The 18,825-nt window shown below is 37.7% G+C and overlaps 1 pseudogene; it reads left to right on the forward strand.

Moving 5' to 3' along the window:
* The window catches only part of LOC119508874, an 81,881-nt pseudogene extending 68,420 nt beyond the window's left edge, over positions 1-13,461 (forward strand).
* Positions 13,462-18,825: the final 5,364 nt, after the last annotated feature.

Here is an 18,825-nt window from a genome sequence, read left to right on the forward strand (position 1 = left end):
AGCTAAAGTACATATAAAGTAACACCTAGAGAAACCACTAAAAGAGCTTTACTGATACACTCAAAATTACTATACATGAATCACAAGGAAATTAGAGCAACTATTCAGGTATCCCACTGGAAGGTAGGACACAAAACAAAAACAAAAAAAAGAAAGAACAAACAGAAAACTTAAGCCCAAACACAAAGATAATTACCTTAAATATTACTGATCTAAATGAACCAATTAAAAGCGAGTTATAGAGTGGCTTTTAAAAAAGTGACCCAACCATATGCTATCTATAAGAAACTCACTTTAAATGTAACAATATGGACAGCGTTGCAAGTAAAATGAGGGTAAAGGGTATATGATGTAAACATTAGTCCAAAGAAAGCACAAATGGCTATTTTAATATAAGAGCAAATTCAGAGCAAAGACAATTATCAAAGAGGAGAAAAATATCTAATTTTAGATATAACAAAACGTTCAATCCACCAAGAGACACGTCAATCCTAAATGGATATGCCGCAAACTGAAAGGAGAAACAGAGATGTCAAAAATTATACTTGACTTCAACAGATGGTAGAATTAGACAGAAAACCAGCAAGGAAATAGAGGAAGTCTACAAAACCATCAACCAAGAGGATATAATCAACATTTATATAACACTCCTGTTTTAGTTTCCTAGGCTGCTAAAAGCAAATACCATGAAATCGTTTGGCTTGAACATTGAGAATTTATTAGCTTACAGTTTTGAGGCCAAGAAAATGTCCAAATCAAGGCATCATTGAGATGATGCTTTCTTCCCAAAACACCAGCTGTCAGTGATCCTTGGCTCCTCTGCTACACAGCAAGGTACATGGCAGTGTCTGCTGATCACACCCTTCTCTTCCAGATTTTGTTGATTTCAGCTTCTTGCTTCTGAGGCTTTTTCTTTCTGTATCTGAATTTCATTCTCTTATAAAGGACTCCAGTAACAGGATTAAGACCCATCCTGAATGAGGTGAGACATACCTTAATGAAGTAACCTCATGAAAAGGGCCTACTTACAATGGGTTTATACCTGCATAAATGGGTTAGATTTAAGAACATTCTTCTCTGAGGTATGTCCAATTTCAAACCACCACAACTTCATACAATAACAGCAAATTATACATTCCTTTCATATACCCAAGGAACATATACCAAAGTAGACCATACTCTGGACCATAAAATAAACCTCAATATCTTTACAGTAACTGAAATCATAGAGTGTGTTTTCTGACCACCATAGACTCAAACAAGAAATCAGTAACAGAAATATAACAGGAAAACCTCCTGCTTTAGTTTCCAAGCTGAAAAACAAATACTGTGCAATGGGTTGGCTTAGCAAGAGAAATGTCTTGTCTCACTGTTTCAGAGGCTAGAAGGCTTATTTCCTCCTGGAGTCAGAATCCTCTGGCTAGCTAGTAATCTTTGGGATCCCTTGGCTTTCCCATCACATGGCAATGCACATGGTACATTTTCTCCTTTCCTTTCTGGGTTCCACTGACTTCCAGCTTCTGGCTGCTCCCCGTGGCTTCTCCCTTCCATGTCCAATTTGCTTTCCTTAATAGGGTGACGACTATATTGGATTAAGGCCCACCCTCATTCAGTTTGGGCACACCTTAACTAATTTAAGCTTCAAAGGTCCTATTTACAAAGGGGATCATACCCAGAGGACCAGGAGTTGAGACCTGAACATGTTTTTTGGGGGGGACATGATTAACCCTCAATACCTCCAAACACTTGGAAACTAAACAATGCACTTCCAAATAATTCACAAGTCAAAGAGGAACTCTAATAGGAAATCAAAGAATACACTGAACTTAAAGACAACACAACACATCAAAATTTGTGGGACACAGCTAAAGCAATGCTGTAAAGGAAATTTATAGAACTGAAAGTATACATGAGAAAAGAAAAAGAGTCTCAAATAAGTAACCTAATTTTTCCCCTCAAGAACCTAGAAAAAAGATGAGCAAAATAAATTTAGAGCAAGCAGAAGAAAGGAAATAATAAAGAAATCAATGAAATTGAAAACAAAAACAGAGAAAATCAATAAAAGAAAGAGTTGGTTCTTGAAAAAAGATCAATAAAATTGACAAAACTCTAGCAAGACTGACAAAAGACAGACAAAGAATAACAGAGAGAAGTGTCTAATTAGCAAAGAATAACAGAGAGAAGTGTCTAATTAGCAATATCAGGAGTGAAAGGGATACAAACAGACATTTCACTGAAGAGGTTATATAGACCTTGCTGACATCAAAAGGATAATAGGGGAATACTACAAAATTCTACACACTTAAAGTTACAATTTAGATGAAATGGACCACTTCCTCAAAAAACACAAACTACAGAACCCTTCTAAATAGATAATCTGTATAGCCCTATAGCAATTAAGGAAATTGAATTCATAATTTAAATCACCTCCTCAAAACAAGTGTGCATATAGATGATATATAGACATAGGTATAGACAGATAGATATAGATATAGATATAGATATAGATATAGATATAGATATAAATATATAGATGTAGATATAGGGGTGTGTGTGTGTGTGTTATATCCAGTCCCAGATGGTTTCACCGGAGAAATCTATCAAACATTCAAATTAGCCCAAATATCAAATTAGCCCAAACTCTACACAGTCTCTTCCAGAAAATAAAAGAAAAGGGAACACTTCCAAATTCATTTTATGAGACCAATGTTACCTCAACACAAAAACCAAAGACACTAAAAAATTAAAAAGAAAAAAGAAAGAAAACTAGAGACCAGTATCCCTAATGAATATAGATGGAAGAATCCTTAATAAAATAATAGCATGTTTGTAAATAAAAATTAATAAAATTTTAAATTAAAAAAATAATTACAAGCCATGTTCAAGTCAGATTTATTTCAGAGACTCAAGGTTAGTTAAATATTCAAATATCAATCAATGCCATCACCATGTTAACAGGCTAAGGAAGAAAAATTATATATATTGATCAATGCAGGAAAAGCATTTGACAAAATTCAACACCCATTCTTTACAAAACTATGATAAAAATCGAATAGTGAGAAACTTCCTCAATTTGATAGAGCTTCCACACACACACACAAAAAAAACTACAGCTAACAAGATGCTTAGTGATGAAAGACTTTCTAAGATTGGAAACAAGGCAAGAATGTCCACTCATAGCACTCTTCTTGATTATAGTGCTGGAAGTTCTAGCAATTGTAATAAGGCAAGGAATAGAAATAAAATGCATGCATGTGGGAAAAGAGAAATGAAACTGTTTCTATTTGCAGATGACACAATTGTCTATGTAGAAAACTCAAAGGATTATACTCAATAATAATAATAACCCTCATTGAACGAATAAGTATTTTAGCAAGATCACAGAACACAAGATGAATATACAAAAATCAATTGTGCTTCTATACACTTGCTATGGACACAAGGAATCTGAAATTTAAAATACAATACTATTTATAATCATTCAAATAAAATGAAACATTTAGGTGGGAGTCTAGCAAAATATGTACAGGACTTATATGCTAAAAACTATAAAATGCTGATGAAACAAAATCAAAGAAGACCTATGAAAATGGAAAGGTATACCTCATTCATGGATTGAAAGACTCTACATAGTAAAGATATCAATTCTCCACAAATTGATATACAGGTGTAACACAATTCCCATCAAAATCCCTACAAGATTTTTATACATATGGACAAGATAATTCTAAAAAGTACATGAAAAGGTAAAGGAACTAGAAGAGCTAAAACAATGTTGAAAAAGAATAATAAAGTGTGAGAAATCAGTCTAACCAAATTCAAGATTTATTATATAGCTACCATAATCAAGACTGCATAGGATTGGTGGAGGAATAGACACATAGACCAACAGAAGAGAATAGAGAAATAGTTAATGAAACAAAAATAGATCCACAAAAATATGCCCAGTGTGTTGCTTGATAGTGGTTCAAAAGCAATTCAATAAGGAAAAACAGCCTTTTCAACAAATGGCAGCTGAACAAGAGGACATCCATAGGCAAATAAATGAACCTCAAACTAAGTCTCACACCTTATACACAAATTAACTTAAAATGAATCACAGACTTAAAAGTGAAACATAAAAATATAAAACTTCAAGGGAGAAAAAAAAAACTGAAGAAAATCTTTAGGAACTGGGGCTAACAAAGAGCTCATACTTGACACCAAATCATAATTCATAAAAGGAAATATTGACAAATTCATAAAATTGGTAAAATTTAAAACTTCTACTCTGTGAAAGATCCTCATAAGTGGATGAAAAGACAAATTGGAGACTGGGAGAAAATATTTGCACGATGTATGATGGCTCATACATTGCTAGTGGAAATTAAAAATGCACAATCATTGAAGATAATAGTTTGGCAGTTTCTTAGAAAACCAAACCTGCAACTACCATACAACCCACTTCTGAGCAACTATACAGAGAAATGAAAACTTATATGAATGTTCATATCAGCTTTATATATAATAACCAGAAACTGGAAACAACCAGATGTCCACCAATAGGGGAATAGTTAAACAAACTGTGGAACACCCATACCATGAAATATTAATCAGCATGTAAATGGTACAAAATATTGGGGTACACAACTTAGATGAATCTCCAGAGAATTGTGTTGAGTGAAAAAAAAAAATCTCAAAACGTCACTGTTTCAGTTTCCTAGGCCACTCAAACAAATACCATAAAATGGGTTGGGTTAAACAATGGAATTTATTCAGTCACTGTTTGAGGCTGGGAAAAGTCCAAATCAAGTCATCATTAAGGTGACACTTTCTTCTCCAAGACTGGTATTCTGGGGCTGACTGCTGGTGATCCTTGGCTCCTCTGTCACATGGCAAGGCACACGCTGGCATCTCCTGGTCTCTCCCTTCTTTTCCAGGTTTCTTTGATGTCCAACCTCTGGCTTCCTGTAGCTTTCTTTTTCTGTCTGCCTGAATTTCACTCCACTGATGCAGGACTCCAGTGAGTATAGGATTAAGACTCATCCTGATTGAGGCGGGTCACACCTTAACTGAAGTAAACTCTTCAGAAGGTCCTACTTACAATAGGTTCTCACCCACAAGAATGGATTAAACTTAAAAACATGTTTTTCTGGGTTGCATACAACTTCAAACCACCACATTTACATAATGTATTATTCCATGTCTGTTACATCCTTGAAATGGCAAAATTATAGAAAAGGAGCACAGAATAGTGGTTGCCAGGAGTTAAAGAAGAGGTGGGGGCAAGAGGGAAGGGAGTATGGCTATTAAAGAGCAACATGAGGACACTGTGGTGATGGAAATGTGCTATATCTTGACTACAGCAATGTCAATATCCTGGTTGTGATATGGTACTTCGGTTTTGCAAAACATTATGTTATAGTTGGCCAGAAACTAGACAACTAGATAAGTGGCATATGGGGGTCTCTCTGAATTATTTCTTACAACTACATGAATTTATAATTATTTCAAAATTTAAAAGTTAAATTTTAAAAAGTGCACATTGCATCTGTCTAGTGGAGGAAAGAGAAGTGTAACAAATATTTGTAGAAAAAATTATATGTGCAATAATTGACATAGGGACAAATATCTTTTAGCAGCACAGTATGGTCAACAAGGGAGTTACCAAAGGCCTCCCAAAGGAGCTGGCTTTTAAGCTGAGCTGCATCCTTTAATCTTTGCAATCTTATGAAATAGATGTTGCTATGCCTCCTTCAGAAAAGGCTTGGAAGTATTAAATCCATGGACCAATGTAACAGTTATTTAGTCTCCAATTGCAATTTCATTATCTTCCCATTTGATCATAAAGTATCAAAATATTGTATGATAAAAGAAAAATGTGAGAGAAGTAATAAACAAATCATAATACATGTTATTTTTAAAGAGGTCATTCATCTATTCAGGCATTTAGTAAGCATGGATGATAGGATCTGATATGTTAGGCACTCAGGAGTATGGTAAAGGTAAGATGATAAACAGTCCTGCTTCCCTAATTTGCACAGAATGCTGTCTCCAGGATCCTGGACAAAACCCACACTTGGCTCTTCCCTTATAAACTTGGCTTTCCTGTAAGCTTTTCCTCTAATCCTAAGGCATGTAACAAATCCTGTGCATGGTGAGCACTGATATTTAAACAAATTGTCAAAATGTTAGGCCATTTTTCAGGAGTCATGTAACTCACACATGGTATTATAGAATGACAACCTAATGAAGTATTTCTTTTCCAGTTTTTTTTAAGAAGAAAATTTAGGATCGGTGATTAAGTAGCTTTCCCAATGTCCTCCAGCTTTGTTCAAGGAAGTGACGGCGTCACAAATTCATACAGCTCCAAGTTGATGCTCATTCCAGCGCCCAAACTGCTTCTGTTTTATGGAGGCCAGTGAAGGAACAGTAGCTGAGACATTTATAATTCTTTTACCTTGCCACCAAGTAGCACCTTTTCTCTTCAGGACTTCCCACATCAATACTCACAACATCCAAACAAACCCCACCTTGACTCTTTTTCTAATTGATACTGTTATTCAAATCTCACCTTCCCAACCCTCCCCAAGATATTTCAGGGCAGGAACCACGCTTCTTTTATATTTCCAGCAGTGCCTATGCAGCCTTGCATAAATGACAGCACTTAAAAATGACTGGTATAGGGCTCTCGGGCAAGATGGCGGCATAGAGAGGAGTGGAAGCTAAGCAGTCCCCCTGGAACAACTACAAAAAACCAGAAAAAACTAGTAAATAATCCAGAATAACTGCGAGGGGACAAACGAGACCATCCATTCATCATACACCAACCTGAATTGGGAGGAATGCCCGAGAACACAGCATAAAATCTGTAAGTAAAACCTGCGGAACCAGGTCGGGAGACCCCCTCCCCCATAGCCCGAGCTGCGGAGCCCCATGGTGTCAGAGAGAAGCTCTCTCCCAGCAAGCAAATACAGCTCAGCTGAGCCCCAACTGGGGTTTTAAGTAGCGAGTGTGAACTGCTCACTACAGGTACGCAGCCCCAAAAAACAGACAGAGGCTTTGGGTGACGACTGACCTGGGAAAGCCAGAGGGTTGCCTTGGACTGGGTCTGAAGGGGACTATCTGTTTCTTTTTTGGCTCAGTGGAGAAAGCCCCAGCCATTTTCAGTTTCCAGGGCTGTGACTCAGAGAAGGGCGGAGACAGCACAAGCAGAGAGCAAGACCATTGAAATGCTAATGACCTCCACCTGGGGGGTCTGTCTTCTCTAGGAGGAAAGGGGTGGGGCCCTTTCCATTCAGAACCAGACCCCAGAGCCTGGGGGAACATGGCCATACCTCCTCACACCTGTCAAGAATTATAGGCTAACAGGTGTCACCTGCTGGGCAGAAAAGCACAGTGACCCCAGGCATCAAAGGGTGGAGCAATTTTCTAAGACACACCCTCAGGGAAACCAGATACTGAATATTTCTTCCCTCTGGGAACTGAGCCTGTTCTGGTCTGGGAAAACCTGATTTGGATATCCAAGGAAACCATGCCTAGACAACAGAAAATTACAACCTACCCTAAGAAAAACAAAGTTATGGCCCAGTCAAAGGAACAAACGTACACTTCAACTGAGATACAGGAATTTAAACAAATAATGCTAAATCAATTCAAAAAGTTTAGAGAAGATATTGCAAAAGAGATAAAGGCTGTAAAGGAAGCACTGGACATGTATACGGCAGAAATCAAAAGTTCAAAAAACCTACTAGTAGAATCTATGGAAATGAAAGGCACAACACAAGAGATGAAAGACACAATGGAAACATACAACAGCAGATCTCAAGAGGTGGAAGAAAACACTCAGGAACTGGAGAACAAAACACCTGAAAGCCTACACGCAAAGGAGCAGATGGAGAAAAGAATGAAAAAATATGAGCAATGTCTCCAGGAACTCAAGGATGAAACAAAATACAATAATGTACATATCATTGGTGTCCCAGAAGGAGAAGAGAAGGGAAAGGGGAAAGAAGCAATAATAGAGGAAATAATTCATGAAAATTTCCCATCTCTTATGAAAGACATAAAATTACAGATCCAAGAAGCGCAGCATACTCCAAACAGAAGAGATATGAAGAGGCCTACGCCAAGACACTTAATAATCAGATTATCAAATGTCAAAGACAAAGAGAGAATCCTGAAAGCAGCAAGAGAAAAGCAATCCATTACATACAAAGGAAGCTTAATAAGACTATGTGCGGATCTCTCAGCAGAAACCATGGAGGCAAGAAGGAAGTGGTGTGGTATATTTAAGATACTGAAAGAGAAAAACCACCAACCAAGAATCCTGTATCCAGCAAAGCTGTCCTTCAAATATGAGGGAGAGCTCAAAATATTTTCTGACAAACAGACAATGAGAGACTTTGTGAACAAGACACCTGCCCTACAGGAAATACTAAAGGGAGCACTACAGAGTGATAGAAGACAGGAGTGTGTGGTTTGGAACACAATTTTGGGTGATGGTAGCACAACAATGTAAGTACACTGAACAAAGGTAACTATGAATACGGTTGAGAGAGAAAGATGGGGAGCATGTGAGACACCACAGGAAAGGAGGAAAGATAATGACTGGGACTGTGTAACTTGGTGAAATCTAGAGTATTCAACAATTGTGATTAAATGTACAAATATGTTCTTTTACGAGGGAGAACAAGCAAATGTCAACCTTGCAAGGTGTTAAAAATGGGGAGGCATTGGGGGAGGGATGCAATCAGCATAAACTAGAGACTGTAACTAATAGAATCATTGTATTATGCTTCCTTTAATGTAACAAAGGTGATATACCAAGGTGAATGCAGATAAGAGGGGGGGATAGGGGAGGCATGTTAGACACTTGACATTGGTGGTATTGTCTGATTCTTTATTCTACTTTGATTTAAGGTTATTTTTCCTTTTGCTGCTTCCTAGCTGTCATTTTTTTGTTTCCTCTTTCTTTTGCCTGTCTACCTTCTTTGACTCTCCCTCCTGCCTTGTGGAAGAAATGTAGATGCTCTTGCTTAGTATGAGCAGAATGTTCAATTAGGATGAACTTAAATGTTTGGAAATGAACAGACGTGTCAGTAGCAAGATGTGAGAATAACTAACAGCGCCAAATGGTGTGTGAATGAGGTGGAAAGGGGAAGCTCAGAGTCATATATGTCACCAGAAGGAAAGTTGGAGGTCAAAAGATGGAAATGTATAAAACTGAATCCTATGGTGGGCAATGTCCATGATCAACTGTACTAATACTAGAAATCACTTCATGAACCAGAACAAATGTATGACAATACAATTAGAAGTTAATAATAGAGGGGCATATAGGGAAGAACTATATACCTATTGCAAACTATATACTATAGTTAGTAGTAGTTCAACATTTTTTCATAAACAGTAACAAACGTACTATATCAATACTAGGAGTCAACAATTGAGGGGGGTTGGTTAGGGATAGGGGAGGTTTAGAGTTCCCTTTTCTTTTTTTCTTTTTTCATCTTTCACTTTATTTCTTGTCTGGAGTAATGAAAAGTTTCTAAAAATTGAACAAAAATTAAGTGTGATGGATGCACAGCTGTATGAGGGTACCCAGGGGCAAGTGATTGTACACTTTGGATCTTTGGATAATTGTATGGTATCTGAACAATCTCAATAAAAATGAAAAAAAAAAAAAATGACTGGTATACATGATAACTGAATTCCCTTACTGCCCAACAAAATACTGCAATTCCGAAAAGGGAAGAGGAGAGGGATGGGTGCATAAAACATCCTTTCCACTGTGCCTGCCTTCCCAGCCCTTCTTTGTACTTGCTAATTCTTTACAAGAAGCTGTAGATCAGTTTTGCTCTACTTCCATTATCTGCAGACTAGAGATGGAACTTCAAGTGCCAATGACTTTTAATAATATTTCACTAAATCAAAATAACTCACCTTTCCAGTATCATTTCTATAAAGGACACTTCCCCATGTCCAAAAAGACTCAGAGAGAGGTACAGAAAAATCTATATCAAGGTTTGGTATTTGACAGCAGGGAGAGAGGATAGGAGATTAAAAATCATGCATTTATTTAACAGATATTTATGAATTCTGGGACTGTGAGAGTAGAATAAGACATAGTTCTTGCTCTCCAGACATTTTCAGTGAGTAGGAGATGTGGACAAGGAAACAAGGAACTAAAATACAGCTTGAAAAGTCCTATGCAAGAAGGAGTGAGTACAGGGAAGACTCACAAATGCAGTCCCGGCTTGTGGTTTGGGGTGCCAGCCAGAGAAGGCTTCCCAGAGGAAACTACATCTCAGCTGGACTCTGAAGGAAGGATGGGATTTAGCCATTTCAGAAAGCTGAAGAGTGTTTCCCTCCAGAGTATAAGCTGGAAAATACTGAAATCAGAGGCCCTCTGAGAACTTAGGAGAGACATGGAGGCCAGTCTAAACAATTTGGACCTTCTTTATCCAGGGGAGCAGCAGGAAACCATTAAAACACTTTAAGAAAGGATGTGTCATTTGTTTAGAAAAACAAAATTCAATAAATAAGTAAACATTTTTTAAAAATTTAAATTAAAATTAAAAAAAAAGAGGAGGGACGTGTCTTGGTTAGATTTCTTCTTAAAGGTATCATCATGGCTACAGAATGGAGAAGGACTCAAGCGGGGCAAGCCTAGATGTCAGGAAGGAAATCGGGATACTGTGGTGATAATCCAAACAAGAGATAAGGACAAAGCAGGGATGGACAGATTTGAGCAACTTTACAACTAGCCAGTCTAGGTGATGGATTGGGTTGGATGTGGCGATGTGGGAGCAAGATAAATTAAGAATGACACCGGAGTTCCGGCGTGGTCACCTGGGTGGCTGCCCATGCCAGTCACCGAGTTGAGGAAGCCAGGAGGAGAGAAAGACTTAGGGGATAAGCATTCAATGTCGGACACTTAGAGTTTCAGGAGCTGATTCTGCGTTACTGGTGGCATGTGAACCATGGTGATGCAGATAACAACAGCACAAGTGTCCCTCTTTCACCCTGTAAGGCATTCCAGGACAGACTTTACATCCAAGGTGCCATCTGGCTACTGCCAAAGCCCATGTGCCTAATTCTTTAACGTGACTTAACATGAAATGTACATGGGTTCAAAAGACCTTATCTCTCAACCAAAATGTGAAATCAAAGCACTGCAAGAGTTCAGTGTGTCTGTCTACACAGATGTGTGCTCACCACATCAAAGGCATTTTGCACTTGCCATAGGGGATGGCTTCATGACCTTGAAAATAAATTTGAAATGTATAGGCTCCCTAAAACCACAGAGTCAACCAAATATGACTTGAATTATGGTAATGCATTATATTCAACATGGGGAAATCCAGTGCAAATTGCTGAATTTGAAGATTTTTTAACAAAAAAGAATAAAACACACACAACCAAAATTATTGGATGACAAAAGTGGATCATTTTCAAATCCTCAATAGTAAACCATATCTATGTGCATATATTGCTCTACAAAAATGTTCACTTAGACCATAACTTTTTTTTACTAGCTTCCTCATATTTACCAATTCCAACCCCACTTCCTTATCATATTCGTACTGTCCTACTAGTATAACAGGTGTGAAAAATGCTTTGAACACTATAATGCACTGCATCAAATTCAAGTTGTTTATAAGATTAATCCAAGATCACACCCACTTAATAGAATAAGTTTTCTAATAAATAAATTTTTTAAAATAACTGAAGTCTCATTTCTAAATATATTACTAACTTATCATACTAACTTATAATAGAACACTTACAATGCTCTATTTGGTTTTTCTGTCTGCCATGGTGTTTGGGAGCTAAGAAATGTTGGAACATCAAATGGAAAACCTCATTCAACCATGAAAATGACCAAAAAAGATCCCATTGTCTACGTAGAAATTATATCCATCACCATAACCACCTCACGAGAACTGTTTGAAGATTTACATGAATATATCTGAGGAAACTCTCTGAATATTTCTGCCTTCTGAACAAGTTATGGTTTCAGGTCAGGCCCGTGTAATTTTTTTACTAACAGCCACCATCTATCTAGACTGTACCATGAGATAGGTACTGTGCCAAGAATTTATATGTATTACTTGTTTAATCACTACAACAATTCTGTAGTAGATATTACTTTCATCTCCTAGAGGAGGAAATGGAGCCACATTGAGGCTTAGTTCAACATCACAAAGCTAACAAAAAGAAAAGGTAAGAGTCAAGCTCAGTTTATCTAACGCCAAAGCCTTGCTCTTAAGTACGTTATTGCCCATTTGGAGTTTTGGGGGTTATGGAGCTTTATTCTTTGGGATAGGTGCCCAAATTTTACAAATAAATAATTTTTAAATTTCATATATTTGTATGACTAACTAAAGCTAATAAATAAATACATATTTACACAAGTTTAGACATGATGAAAACTGAAGACATAAGATGGGTAAATTTGGTGGTGACTATGCACCTGACAAAAGCATTCTTTCCTTAAAAAGTAATTCCTTTATGGTACCTTTAAAATTAGGATCTAATTAGGACATAAAATATGTGTGGCAATAAAAATTTGATTGAGGCTTTCTTTCTTCAGTTACAATGAAATATAATTTCATTTTCTAGCAAATGGAAAGGACCCTACAGTTTAGTTTGTTAAAATTTTAAAAAGTGCTACTTTGGAAGGGTTCAGAAAATTAACTCCAGAGGCCACCCTCCAGCTATAGGTTCTCAGTAGCTTTTCTTGGGAGAAAAAATTAAAAATTTAAAAAAAAAAACCTCCTCCCAAAAGTTGAGGAAAAAGAGCCCCCTCAAGAATGCAGCTCTCCAGGGTATTGCAGGCAAAGGAATCTTTCACCCAGGGCAGCCAAGTTCGCCCCTCTACCACCTCTGCCTGAATATGGAGGGAAAGTTTGCCTTAGGCTGATCCCCGAGGAATTTTCCAGTTCCTTTATCCTGGTTTCACAGGACCTTAGATACGTGGAACTGAGTTTATCTTATATTTTCTACCCAAAGAAATATATGTGATTATCTCAGAGACCTTCTCTAACCTTATCAACATCAGGTTTGTTCATCTATGTAATTTAAAAATTCAATGAGCAAAAAGTTGCCCAAGTAGAAGAGGTGAAGCAGGCGTCCATCAAATACATCCAGGATGCGACTGACTTCAGAAATCACCGCAGACGCTGGTTCAGAAGCACCGTTATCTTTTCCATGTCCAGAGGAATTACACTGCTATGACCTTGGAGGTTACTTACCAGGAATGGCTGATAGAATAGACAAGGAGGTAAAGAATTGCTAAGACTGTTAGGTCTCTGTGAAGAATATGATGAGTCCAAAGGAACAAGATCACATGATAAACTGGATGGAGATGCACATGGTGCAGAGCATCTCTACTCAGCAGGGAAAGGAGAAATTGCCAAGTGCACTGCGGATCTAAAGCTGCTTGCAAAGAAGGCTCAAGCATAGCCCATTGTGTGAATTCATCTGTCCCAACTGAGACAGTTAGAAACAGTTGACTGAATAAATGGAATATAGCCTATGTGACAAAAAAATTTTTATTTATTGATATCTACTGAAGTTACAGTTTACCTGAACTGAAAATGAAAAGTTTGAATTTGACATAGTAAGAGACTAAAATAATCTATTGTGCCAGTTAGATGTTTTCCATTCTTCTTACTTGAATTTTGAATTATTCTGTGATCACTTTTGAGAAAAGCAGTTTGCTTTTAATGAAATTTAGTGCCTGACTAAAGATAATCAAGTTGAAGTTTAAATTTGTAATTAGGTCTATCATCTCACAATAAAATGATAACTGAAACAAAAAAAAAAGTTAATTCACTTTACACACAAACAACCCACAGAGTCAACTCAAACATGCACAAATGTAAGCAAAACACTAAACTCACTATATTTGCTTTAATCTGAGTCAATCTTAAAATGCTGAATTTAAAAAAATGTATCACATACATAAGAGATTAAATAATAATAGTAATATCAGCTGTCCTTTATAGACTGCCTTACTACGTAAAGAACACTAAGCTGAGTGCTTTACCTATATCATTTTTAATATTTATAAGGCCCTATAAAAAAGGCATTATTACCCCCATTTTAAAGATAAGAACATTTAGTCTCACTACAGTTATGTAGATTGCGTAAGTTTACTTGGGTAATAAGAAATGAGGCTACACCTTTCTGATTTCAAAAAAAAAAAAAAAAAGAAAATGACCTTCACCACTATGCTCACAGTGTAAGAACTTGCATCCAAGAAACCCGATGCCGTGGTTTGCCCCACAAAACATTTTCTAAAGCTCAGGAACTTCCCAGGGATACTGCTGAAAACCTTGGGTAGCTGAAAGTCCATTTTATTCCTTCCATGTGTTAGCAACACCATAAAAGTTAAAATTCATCGGCATCTGTAATATAAGAACTAATGGGATCAGTATTCTCTGAAAATTGTGTTTTTTTTCAAATGTCACCTTATGTTCCACACACATTTTCAAAAATAAATGTTCAGGTTTTAAAGAGGGATTAAACAAAATTGACAATGTAATTTTATCCAGGTACAAAAAAAACGCACATTCTCCTACCTTATGGGTTATTCTACCAGTCGGGCCGTGATACTAATTTACTATTCTGGAATTTAGTTTTACTTCCCATTTTGACATAACTGCCATGTTATTTCACTCACATATTCCTCTGTCTATCCCAGGAGCCAGGGGCCATTTTTGCCCTTCATTTGCATCAGAAATTACAGGTTTTGATACCACTGTCATAGCCTGTGTTTTAACTTTGAAATATATGTAGCTAAACCTTTAGTGTGGCTAATCTAGCTCATGATTCAATATGACTGCAGTTGTGGTTCCACAAAAGGGCTTCTGCTGACAAAAACACCAATCTGTGCACATGCTGAAGACCTGCTTGGGGCTCAGCTCCCCAGGCTCAGGTGAGAAGTCAATAGCTGCCTGGGGCTCCTCTATCTTGGTCACCAATTCATTCCGTGGCCTTGGCACTGTGGAGCCTCCTCTCCATGTTTCGTGTTTTTTTCCTAACCATAAATTAGGAAGGCACAGACATGGTTTTCTTATTTTCTTTCTCCTCTCTGCCATTCAGACACCTACAGATCTGAAGAGATCTTTCTGCAGACTTAGAGAAAGGCAGGCATTGACAGCCTTCTCACCCTCAGCTCCAGTTGGGATGCTCAAAGAGTACATTTCAGCCATCCAAGGGGATAGAGGTGGAAATGGAAACTTCCAGAGGCTTTGAAGTTTGAAGCGTCTTGGAGATCATCAGACTACTGCTCATTTTCCAGAAGCACAAAGAGCTTAGTGACGTGCAGACTCTGCCGCATGACTCCCCCTCACCTTCACTTACCAGCTCTGCCACCTGCCCCCTTCCAATCTCACCAATTCTCCTTCCTCACCATCACATAAAAACACAAGTATAGAAAGATAACTCGCCTTAGCAGAAACTGCTCTGTCATTGTCTTTGCAAAAGGTATGTTAATAGAAGAAATTCTAATGACAAGCAATTTTGGTACTTAATAATAATTATAAAAGAGCTACCATTTCCTAAGGACAAGACTCAGGCACTGGGCTAGAAATTTTATGTACATTACTCAAATCCTCACAATTAGTCTGTAAAGTAACACTAGTGTGCCCATTTTACAGATAAGAAAACAGAGGCTCTAAGAATCTCATGACTTGCCTATGGCCAGACAGCTGGGAAGTGGCCAGAACTCAAACCCAGGTTTGCCTTGCCTCAAACTGTCATTTTTTCTACCAACTATACTGCCTGTACCTAACCATGTTCCATCCCACTCCTCAAGGAGAAAAATTTGTTGAAAACTCCTGAAAATCAATTAATCATTAGATATCTATTGAGTTCTATTATGATTAAGGTGGAGAAACACAGAATCGTAAGACACCAACCTGCTGTTAAGGTACATACAGGCTCCATGGGAAAATAAAACACACACACACACACACACAAGAATGTACTAACATGGAACAGAAAGTGCTAGCACAACAGGGATAATTACAGATGCCACAGGACTTCATGGTGGGAAAGATCACTGTGGTGGTCAGGGAAGGTCCCAAAAAAGAGGCAGGATGTGAATCATGTGAAAAGGAGGGGGTTTCAGATAACCAAAATTACAAGTAGAATACTCCTTCCAGAACTAGGAAAGAATGACTCGAGATGGTGAGTGAATAGAATGGAGATGCTGAGGTACTTCTAGGTGGTACAGAGTGATGGTTAGGAGTACAGTCATGGCCAAGTCACTCATCTACTTGGATCTCAGGTTCCTCATCTGAACAATAGGATATAGGAATAAATACGCCTACCTTACAAAGTGACTAGGACTACAAAAGGAGCTGACCTACAGGAAGCATTTGAGCACAGTTGATAGCACATAGTATTCACTAGAGAAACTGTAGCTCTTATTACCACCTTATGATGCCAGCAGCCAGTGTCTCCTTGGGCTGTGGGAAAATGAAAATAGTCTTGAGGAGTACAACTCTAGTTCAAGGGATACCTAGCTACTCTTATACACTTTCGTTTCCTCTTAGGACAAGAAGCCAGGTCAGTTTCCAATGATATATTGACCCCTCCAGCATGCAGATCAAATAGCATTTTCTCAGTGTGCCTGATGTGTAAAGGGTCAGGAAGCACTGCATGAAGGACCCAGCCAAGGGGACAAGGTTTTATGCAAAGTTGGTGTGTGCATGTTTGCACGTCAGGTCCCTTTTAGTTGTTTGCATTTTTACAGTAGGAAAATAAGGACTTATCAAGCACTTATTCTGTGTCAGACACAATTTTATCAGTTTTCCCTCCTTAGCATGTGCACAGAAATATTCTCTAAGCAGCATCTTGTGGACTTATTTGTATCTGAGATCCCCAGAACACATCTCCTCTTGTGATCTGAGAAAATTATAGCCCAGAACTAGGCTCCCTTTTCATTTGGTATTCTGCAGAACAAAGGGCGTTAATCCAGGCTGCAAATTAAAATTAGCTGGACAGCTTTTTAAAAATTCTGGTATCTGGGTACCAACCTAAAATGTCTGTTGTCATTGTTTGGGGTTTGACATAGACATCAGTATTTTTCAAATTTCTGTCCCACTTCCCAGGTGATTCCGGTGTGCAGCCAGGGTTGGAAACTTTGCTGGAGGATTCTACCACCTCCTGAATTGTACACAATTAACTACTCCAATTTGCAACCACATTTAAATGTTGATTATTTGAGACTTGTCAGTACCTGTTTGAGATCAAGATGTACACTTGAGCAGAGATGCCACTTTCCCACATAAAAAGGCAATGGCCACCCTTAATTCTCCTGGAAATTTTTGCAAGTTCTCAAATGGAAACTATATATATATATTTCTCCGTGACCCCCCAACACATATACATTATCAAATGCAAGAGTATGCAGTACAGCCATAGTTCACATGCCTCTAAGTAACAATGTATTGATTTATAGTTTGCACAAATTACAATAAATGGCATTTTATTCTGGAGTAAATAGAAGTCCATAATTCATTCGTGGGCTAGGCTGATGCTGTAAACTAAAGTCTCACAACTTAAGCAGTGAATCCATGGTAGTTTAATGCTTAGAATGGATTTCAGGGTGGTGTTCAATCTGGGGACCATCTATTATTTTAGCTGAAGCATAATTAACTTGACATGTAGAAGAAGGAAGAGAAATGTTTTCATAGACTTTTCTCTTTTCTTTTAACTTCCTAACTCCTTGCTGTTTCACCATTTGCTCTCCAAAATTTCCCTGCTTCAGAGGCAGACTGGGAACAGGAAAAGTTGTTTCAGAGACAATTGGCACCATGTCATTTCCACTATCAAGCTTTGACTTAAGTTGAACAGGCTGGAGACTGTTGTATTTGGACATCCCATAAGGTTATTCGTCTATCAGAAGTGCAGTGGCCCAAGTGGCCAAACCTTAAGGCTGCTGGGGAAAGGGAAAAATCTTTCCAAAGCTTGCTGTCACAAGTCTCCTTTAGTCTCCATTCATCTTCTTAAGCCTTTTATGTCAAGGATAGATGTCCTCCCTTTCCTAGAAACTGTGCTTATCTTCTCAAAGGCAGAGATGAGAAGAAAAACAAACCAGAGGTGACTCTTGGACAGCAATTCTGGGAATAGTCTTCATCCACTCAGAATCCATAGATGGAAATTAAGCCTTTCAAAACAGACAATTCATACTGTAGAGTTTGGGGAGAAAAGCCTATTTTCTCTAATAAGGGTCTATGACATCACAGGATGAAGTTTCTCAGTGACAAGCTCTTCTACCTTTTCCATGTTCAAGATAAGGCCATCCAAGTAAGATTGGTTTGATTAACATTAAAAGAGTTTTACAAATTAGCTTTATAGAAAGAGCAGTCTAAGTCTACAGTAAAAAATCCAAGATGCTGTAGCCCTATTTTTCTCATATTCCTTATACAAAAGAAAAAGTTAAGTTAAACCATACACCTTCAGAAACATCACATAATGATAAAAGGATTAATTTACCAAGAAGACATAATTCTAAATGTGTATACACCTAACAACAGATCTTCAAAACACATGAAGCAAAAACTGACAGAACTAAAAGGAGACATAGACAAATCCACAATTAAACCTGGAGACTTCAACACTTTTTTCAACAGAGGATAGAACTAGTGGACAGAAAGTCAACAGGGTTGTAGAACTAGATCTAGTTGCTTATAGAACTTTACCCAACAGTAGCAGAATAGACATTGTTTACAAGTGCACATAGAACATTCACCAAGATAGAACATTTGGTCATTAAACATAAAAACATAAAAGTTAAGGTAATTGGAACAAACAACTGGACATCCA

This window comes from Choloepus didactylus, chromosome 14, assembly GCF_015220235.1.
Source record: "Choloepus didactylus isolate mChoDid1 chromosome 14, mChoDid1.pri, whole genome shotgun sequence".
In the NCBI taxonomy this organism is placed as follows: Eukaryota; Metazoa; Chordata; class Mammalia; order Pilosa; family Megalonychidae; genus Choloepus; species Choloepus didactylus.